The 9,141-nt window shown below is 45.2% G+C and overlaps 1 long non-coding RNA gene across 1 annotated transcript; it reads right to left on the bottom strand.

Annotated features, from left to right (window-relative positions):
* Positions 1 to 5,109: 5,109 nt before the first annotated feature.
* Positions 5,110 to 7,546, bottom strand: LOC142768701 (uncharacterized). Its single transcript, XR_012885403.1, has 3 exons — positions 7,386 to 7,546; positions 6,310 to 6,555; positions 5,110 to 5,324 (listed from the first exon to the last, which is right to left on the bottom strand). It is a non-coding gene; the product is annotated as an uncharacterized LOC142768701 (long non-coding RNA).
* Between the last annotated feature and the right edge of the window lie 1,595 nt (positions 7,547 to 9,141).

Here is a 9,141-nt window from a genome sequence, read left to right as displayed (position 1 = left end):
AAGGATGTCGATCCCATAATCAACTAACCATCAAGATGCCATCATGACGCGACACCACCAACACTGGTGACGTAATCTGGACATAAGACATCACTGATGTTTGTGATGTTATATTAATGCTCTACTGAGGTTACCACGTGATCTTCTCGCTTGGTAAAAGGTAGGCCGATTCCAAAGGCACGCGTGGTGCTGAGATAGTGTAATGTGTCCAATTCAGGAGACTGAAATATGCTCGATTAATTGCGCTATAAGCAATGCAAAAAACTTGCCTTTTACTTCTCAAGTACATTATACATTACGTACAACCTAGGGTACGTGAGAGCGCAAAAAAAAAAGATAATGCATCAGGGGACGGCAAGTGCAACTCGGTCTTTCAGGGTTATTTGCTGATCAATGTTGAGGTTGTCACTTCCAGTGTTTTCGCAGCCTTCTACGTCCCATTATTTATCGTCGTGGCCAAGGTAGTTTCTGTCGATGCTGAAGAAAGCGATCTGCAGGGTTCTCCCCGCCGAAAGACTTCCTCCTATTCTCGTCGCCGACTTTATGATTACAGAAACCACTCAGCTCGGAGTCTTGACATTGTTCTCGAAAATTCCGCCGAGAAAAATTCTTGTGGTGAGCAGCCTTTATCAATTGCGTATTAAAACAGGTGGCACCACGCATGACAATGAAAGCAGCGGAAAACCGTAGAATATTATTCCGAGCGTTCGTCCCGCGAATGCGTCTCGAAATACTGAAACGTCACTCACAAACTTATTAACAGCGTTTTTCTGCCAATTTATTTACCAGCCTATTTTAACGCAGCGTTAGTTAAAGATTGCTCAGTTAGAGAAGAGCACATTGAAAAATCGCGCAATTTTCCGCGCGTATTGTTGAAATACTATACTACGGCTTACACCATGGCTTTTTCCGGCACCAGTTTGATTGGCCGAAAGGGCTGAAGACTGCATTACTCATTTTGAAGCTATACTGACAGGCACAAATTCATTAGTATAAATTTGATCGTCCTGGGAGTGGGCATGTGCCTTTGTATGGGTTTGAATCTGAGTTCCTCGTGAGGCACGCTTGAGCTGTGCGCGTGTTTAGAAACACACACGAGGTTCTAGATTACGAGCTGTCGCTGAAGGGTGCCCTTACCAGAGGGGACTGCTGTAGTTGTTGTATTAGTTGTTGTTGTGGTTGTTGTTGTATTCGTTGTCGTGGATGACGTTGTGGTAGCTGATGACTTGATTGTCGTGGTCGTGCTTCTCGTTGTTGTAGTCGACGTAGTTTGGAGGCTTGTCGAAAACGTGTGGTCTGCAAAGATGTTACGTTACCGGCAACATGCCTTGTTTTTTACGCTTGACAAGCGTCAGTATAGTATGCTATTTGCAAATAAAAAAGACTTCGCCTCACCGAAGAGAATGGTGATGAATTGCGAATGCATTTTTTTGTGCTGAGAGTGCACAGCCTAGCAATTCGAATGTTGTAAATAACTACAAGGTGAGTATTTGGGCCGTAACCATTCATTTACACATTAAACAGCCATCGAACGGTCGAGAGTGGGGCGCGCCCTTCATTCGATATATATATACGTACAGGTGAGCGGACGGGAGAGTTCGGGAGGGGGGGGGAGGTGTTCTTTAGTAAAAGGTGGAGAGGGAAGAAAATCGAGTTTGGAGTACACAATAACTGCCTCGCATGTGAGGACACCTCTACCGATACACCCACAGGGGAACGGGGAATCAAGGGACAGAGTGAAGAAAGTAGGCTAAAAAGAAAGAAGGGGTGGAAGGCGAAGTCAAAGAGAAAAAAAAATGGCCCCGTATCTGCATGTTACACTCAAATGTCGTCGAAAGACGATATTCTTGCGTCTGGAGAGAGTGAACAAAATATTTATTGGATGTTCTGCGCAAGAAAATTGGGGAACGGTATTCTGGAGGCGCTGCGTAAGAGTGCCTCGAGCGTGCGGCGGAGGCGAACGAGCACAGCAAGGCACGTTACACGTAAAATATGAGCACTATCTAACGGTTGCCTCAAAAAACGACGCACGGGCGCACTGAGCGCTTGTCTCGGAGTTGATAAGGTGTAGAACGCAACGCGATGGGTATGTGCCACCACCGTGTCGTCATAGCAAAGCTCTGGAAAGACTTGCCTTTTCGTGCAAGCGTTGCATGGTCAGCGCAACGTGTTGAGCCCTACGGTTTTTAGAATTACTTATGTACGCCTTTTCTAGCAAGAGACACACATACTGAATATTTACGTGTTGTTATGGTGCCTCAGATATGCGCAATAATTGTTTTTATTGACAATCGCATTAGTATGAACGCTGAATCTTGAGCAATATTGGTGGGCGCTGCGGACGGGGTCGGCTGCTTGGAGTATCGTTTGGCCACTTAGGTGCCATTTAGGGGACTGTTAAGGGTGGACAAACAGACAATTGTACAGACAGAGGGCCCAAATTTTTTCGTCGAAGGTCCCCAAGAAAGACTATCGCCTTTAATTAAAAAGCAAGAACTACCGTGATAGGAGGACACGCATCACCATGGCGAGTGGCTTCCGAAATTCACTCGAGAGCGGAAATCGCGAGAGCAGCGGCCAAGCATGGCACCTACCCTCTTCTAAACTGCTTCCACATATGCGGGAGCTCCGCTGAGCTCCTGCGATACGAGCGCCCTCACAAGCCAAAGCACGTTCATCCTCTCCACTACCCGCACCACTTGCTCCGGTTGCTAGGGGCAAGGATAAGGGCACACGCCCGCAGCTGTTGCCGTAAAAGAATGAGTGCGAGCGGAGAGGTTACACCTTTCGGCGCGCGGATACCGATGAACGCCTGACACAGCCCAGTTACGAAATCTATTCGCATAAAAAACAACGAATTTCAAATGAAAAGGTCACATGATCACTTTTAGTGAAGCGACGCACAGCAAACTTCGCGATGCTCTTATGTGTGTGGTCTGGGCTATCACTGAAAGTGCGACGTTAAATTTATTTTGTCGGGAATGCAGATTTCTCGTTCGTCCATAGGCATGCACAAGGGGGAGCAGTGAAGGCAGTCGCTCTCCCCCGGTCTCCTGAGAGTGGGTGAGCGACGTCAATCCTGTAGATAGAAAAATAAGGAAGGGGGCACTGCGATTCCCGAAGGGAAGGGGCACGCAATTTCAGCCGCCATTATAGACATAATAATTAGCCGGACCCTGCTTAGTATTCACTCTTCCTTAAGAAAAACTGCGAACACCTATGCGTGCCACGGAGGACCCGGTTTCGTCACGGATAAAATTCACAGTAAAATATACAGTGCTCCTTTTCTGCTAAAGTGTTATTCATGGGGCTATAGCACAGACGAACAGGCGAATGACTACTTGTGCTGTGTGCTTGCTTTCTGGTGAACCCTTCCTGAAGGTTTTCGTTACATCCGCTTGTAGGCGTTACCGTTTATGCGCATACCTTAGTTAAATGAGGCGTACTGCAGACAGAACACGATCGATAAGCGCTACACAGAAGTAAAAATGATTTTTCTGCCATGCGTGGTTTTCTTATCCTTTATTTTTGCATTGTATATGGCGTGACAACTTTATGTGCAACGCTTTTCAATTTTTGATGTTGACTGAGTTTTTAGCTTTCTCTGCCATGTATGTTACGTTAATGTATTTTTGTTGGGCCTGAGGCACACTCGAGCTAAATGTATTTACCTCTTGGTCTGGGGTGCCTTCCCCCTTTTGTATGGGAAAAATAAAGACAATTATTGTTAATAATATTTATAATATAGTATTAATGTTGTTGACAAGAAATCTTTGTGAGCCAATTATAAGTCAGCTGACGCATACAGAAAACTTCGCATGTGATGCTCTCACCTAAAATACCTATAAGATAACAGCCAGAGATATTGTACTGTGACTCTCTTATCCTTTTTTTCCCCGCGTCGCCACGGGCCTCTGCCACCTGGTGTCACACAGTGCTTCATTAGCATGATCTTGATGCTCAGTGCACACAAACATAAGTTGGTGAAGTCACTCACTCGAAATCTCTCAGACTGAAAGCGAAGCGCGTTTCTGAGCGTGAGTTAGTGAGGGGGAGTAGGTTTTGGCGAGTTTGAGTCTCAGTGAGACCGATCGTAGAAAGTTTTTGATAGTGTGAGTCCGAGTGAGCCCGGCTGAAGTAAATTCTTGTGAGTGTGAGCCTGAGTGAGTCGAAAAGACAAGATATTTTTGCTGAGCTATTTTGAGTGAGTTGCACAATTTTTGTCACCTTGCGCGCTATTTACAATTCTTCAGCATTATAAAAGCCTTACCTGGATTCACATATGTGCTGACGTTTACTAACGTGTATTCCACAACACTATCGTTCATACCTCATTTCAGTGCTTATTGAATAGAGGCATACATTGCGTTGGAGATCCTTTGACCTCGCATCACCATTTCTCCTACAGAAGTTCGTGATAAATACGTTTCATGTGTTTATCTGTTTCAACAAAATAAAAAATACCTTCTTAGTTGAAGTTACTCGTACTTGAAGGCAAAAGGCGCCATCTAAAAGGCACCGAATGTAAACAGCGCCCGACTGCGTGAGATAATGGTGTGGAAGTGCATAGACACCAAAATTGGAAAAGCTGATTCTGGGCCAGAGAACACATACGTCGACTCACTGGGACTGAGACTCAAACTGAGCCATGAGTCTGAGTCCGAGTCAGTAAAATTTTGATGAGTTTGAGTCCTATCAGGGAAATGTTTGTGGTTGTGGGTCCGAGAGGGCTCCGAGCTGGCAATATATTTTATGAGTTAGTTTGAGAGAGTTTCATATTTCTCGCTGAGCTCCATGCAAGTTCCCGTTCGTGTTTAGTTTTGCTTCCGAACTGTGCTACGTGATACGACAAGGCTTATTGTGACACCAGCTTGCGGTATGGAGTGATCCCAAGATGACATTGCGCACTTTGAAGCGACATTAACAGGCCTGCTCCAAATGACGATACCCAATTTCAGTGCACTTGCAGTGAGTGCGCGCCTGCCTGCTTGACATATGGATTTTAAAACCAGTTCTTCGTGAGGTGCGCTTGAGTCATGCGCGCGTTTGGAAGCATGCCCGGGGTTTTGGAATGTGACCAGCCCTGTAAAATTCGCACTTACCAGAGGTTACTGCTGTAGTTGTACTTGCTGTCGAGGTTCTCGTTGAGGGGGTGATCGTTGTTGTTGTTGTTGTTGTTGTTGTTGCTGTTGTACTTGTGGGTGTTGTAGACTTGGTCATCGTAGTTTTCAATGTGGTAGTTGTCAAGGCAGTTGTTGCAGTCGTCGTGTTTCTCGTTGTTGTTATCGGCCTAGTTCGGGGCGTTGTTATCGAAAACATGTGGTCTGCAAAAAATATAAGGAGACCAGCAACGTACGTCACTTTTCAGGGTTGATGAGCGAAATTCAAAAATTAGTAAAAAGCGATGATTTTGAAGTCATAACGTAGAATAAAAACGTTCAACTAGCCTACGCACGGAAGACCTGGCGATGCTCTTATATCGATGGTCTGCTATTATTGAAAGCGTGCTATGAAATTTGTTCTGTCAGCTAATAATATTTGTTGTGTCATAGAGAAGCCGGTTGCATCACTGATGCAAGACACCGAAAAGTTGCAGACTTCCGGAAAGTTGCAGACAAGCACAGACGTACTAGCAAGGCTACGAGAGCTGTCTGTTTTTTTTTTCTGGCGACCTTATACATGAGGGTCCTCATTATATTTGCTTGGTGGCGTGGCATTCTATGGGCATCACGACAATTAGTCGTACTGAAAACAGAAGACTATCAAAAAGAGCTGCGCGGAACTAAGAGCCATTGACCAAGACTCCTCACGAGCCAATTAGGAGTCAGGTGGCTGGTGCAGAACAGTTGCCCTGTGATGTTTCTACCTAAAACAGGGCCAGAAGAAAGCCAAACAGAGTCATGCTGCTGCGACTACCGTTTTAGTCTCTTTTTTTTCTCTTCGCCGCTAGCCTGCCACTTGATGTCCAAAGGTACCTCACTAACATAATAATTCTGCTCAGTGCATACGAGGTCGCGTTTATCTGTGCCTGCTTATCACACTACGCCACACGACATCGCTTTTTTGACTCCAGCTTGAATAACTGAAACTGCTCAAGTCTACTTTGCACACTTTGAAGCTATATTAGCAAGTCTGCATGAAATGACGATTCCCATATTCAGTGCTCTCAGAGTGCGCTCAAGACGGCATGCTTGACGGACATGTTGGTTTGCACCCTGGTTGCTTGCAAGGCGCGTTTGAGCTGTACGCGCGTTTGTAAACATAGGTGGTGTTGTAAATTGCGAGCTGTCCCGTGAAATGGAACCTTACCTGATGGGACTGCTGCAGTTGTAGTTGTCGTCGAGGTTGCTGTCGTTCCGGTTGTGTTAGATGTTGTTGTGGTGGTTGTGGTGCTTGTCGTTGTAGAGCTTGTCGTTGTAGTGGATGACGTTCTTGCCGTTGTAGTCATTGTCTTCGCCTCTGTCATTGTGGTAGTTGTTATTGGAGTTGTAGCAGTCAAGGTACTCATTGTTGTAGTTGCTATTGTTCGGGGGCTTGTCGTCGAGAACACGTGGCCTGAAAAAATAATATGACATCAGGAATGTGCGTCGTCTTTCACGGTTGACATGCGTAACTAAAAAATGCAGCACAAAAAGAAAAAAACGATGGGTTGTGGCTGAAAAAGTCGAACAATAACATTTAAACAACCTACGCACAAAAACCCCGTGACGGTTTGATGTTTCTCGTCTGGTATAATATTGGAAGCCTGACACCACATTTCTTGATTCAGAAATTCAGATTTGTCGTGTCACAAAAGAGCTGGTTTCATCACTAGTCCAGGACAGCTGAAAGGTTAAAGTGTTCTTATATTGCGAATGCTTTACCCATCGGACTAGCACAAATGAACAAGCAAACGACCTTCACAGGAGCCATTTTGTTTTCTGGTGACCATCTTCACGAATGTTCTCGTTACATCCAATTGGTGGCTTGACAGTCAATGCTCATTCAAAGAAATGGGTCATGCCGCAGGCGGAAGACTATCGAAATGCGCTGCTGGGAAGTAACAAGCATATCCATTACTCTTCCTGAGGCAATTACTAGTTGGCTGACCACGCATTGTTTCTATGTGCCTGCGGATCATGCTACTATGCTAGGAATGGCTTTTCCCACACCAGATTTAAACCGGAACCTCTCAAGACTGCATTGTAAGCAATAAAGCTATGTCAACAGGCCTGCACGAAACGGCGGTTAACACTTTCACTTAGCTCGAAGCGCACGCCTGCCAGCGGCCTTGACGTGTTCATTCAATTCCCCGTCTTTCAAGAGGCGTGCTTGAGCTATGTATGCCTTTAGATGTGTTCGCGGGATTCTAGCTATCAAGCAAGGCCTCTGATATGCGTCCTTACCAGAGGGAACTGCTGTTGTTGTCGTCGAGCTTGTTGTCATTGTTGAGGTGGTCGTCGCTTTCGTCGTAGTTGTCGTTGGTGTAGTTGTCGACGTGTTTGTTGTAGTCACCGTGCTTATCGTTGTAGTCACCAATAGTCGGGGGCTTGTCGTCGGAAACGTATGATCTGCAAAAGTATTAGAGGACCGGCCACTGGCATTTTTCATCTCGCTTCACGTGCTTCTGCTTCACGGGGTCATAAGAAGTAGTGAGCACTTTGAAAGATACCGTATTATACCCCCCCCCCCCCATCTGTACATTTCAATTACATTGAGTACGAGTATTTGCTTCTTAGGTTGCGGTTGAACTTGCGTGTTTGGTGTTTCCAGCAAACTTAGACGCATGGGCAAAAAAAGGAGCACAATGACACTGTTGTCTATTGAATCTGGTTGATTGAAACCATGGACAAGATATACATGTGTGGTCATCAACCCCTCAAAACTGTTGTTAAAAGATTAGGAAGGTCTAACAAGAATAAACACAGGAGCACACTTGTCATGATGGTAGTCGATTTCTTTCTAGGAAAACACAACTAATGAAGTGCTCGTACAATTCCTTTTTATGCGATCGCTCGCCGCCACGATTCTACCAACGGTCATGATGGCAATCACTTCATTGCCTTAAAGACTGTTTTACACCCACAAGTCTGACAATGTTCAGAAAAATGGCCTTTATGTATACGCACGCCTGATCATTTCTTGTGTGTTCTCAGGCTCCGTCGTTCACGCAGCATCGAAGCTGCCCTATGCACTGCAGAACGTATCATATACGTAATATAGAACGTCACATATGCGTAACACGCTTGACAAAACGAACACAATACCTGTAGGCAATGCAGTAGGCAAAGAATATATCGTGGCGTTTGTACTGCTCCCCATTTGCTGCTTCGTTGAGACTGTTCCTCGGGCTTCGGTGGTCTCAGGTGGAGGTGAAGAAGGTCCGCTAATCTCATCGAGGTCTTCCGTGGAGGACCCGTCCGAGTCAACCTTATCTGCAGAATGAAAGACGCGAATTAGTCGTGTGCAGCAAGATTTACTTGTTACGTGGCACCTTCCACACTGCTCTCACGACTAAAATTTTAAGAAAGCACGTTGTGAAAGCCGATGTTTCATCAATGCATCTTTTTTAAGGCAGGTTCACTTGCCTGAACGTTTTTTTTTTCTACATTGGCGTGCTATGTTCAAGCGGTTGCTCATCACTTCAAGCGATCATTTTCTTCTCAATCATCGACTTCTTTTGTATAGGAAAGACTACATATTCAAAAGCTTCAAGATGTATATGGATATCGAGTTACTCTTCATTACTAAGGACTTGAGTGATCGATAACAAGATGACGTAGAAACGTGGCTGAAAAACCAAGTGCTAATTTGGCATGGCATCGCACACAAATCCGTGCGCAGTATGTGCACATGAGACAAAACTATGAGCCAATTACCGGGCATTGGCTTCTCCAAGGTTTCTTCATTACTCTGTTATTGCACATGCTGCAACTACGCTATCCCCACAAACATCCTACTGAAACTCTGCCCACCTTACTTCATTCCCTACTTCAAGCACTCACCTTTCTTGAAACCCAGTCTGCTTTTTTTGTATTTGTTCATACGTTGCGATTTCTTTTTCGTGGCTTATGAGAAATAAATCCTCACTTGTTAAACGGAGCCTGTGTCCTGTGTTTCATTCTATCACCCCGGTGAGCATGCACTGTTTTAGCCTCGGCT

The sequence above is a fragment of the Rhipicephalus microplus genome, chromosome 8 (assembly GCF_043290135.1).
Source record: "Rhipicephalus microplus isolate Deutch F79 chromosome 8, USDA_Rmic, whole genome shotgun sequence".
Taxonomy (NCBI): domain Eukaryota; kingdom Metazoa; phylum Arthropoda; class Arachnida; order Ixodida; family Ixodidae; genus Rhipicephalus; species Rhipicephalus microplus.
The sequence above is the reverse complement of the archived record's forward strand: the minus strand, read 5'-3'. Positions and strand labels throughout refer to the sequence as shown.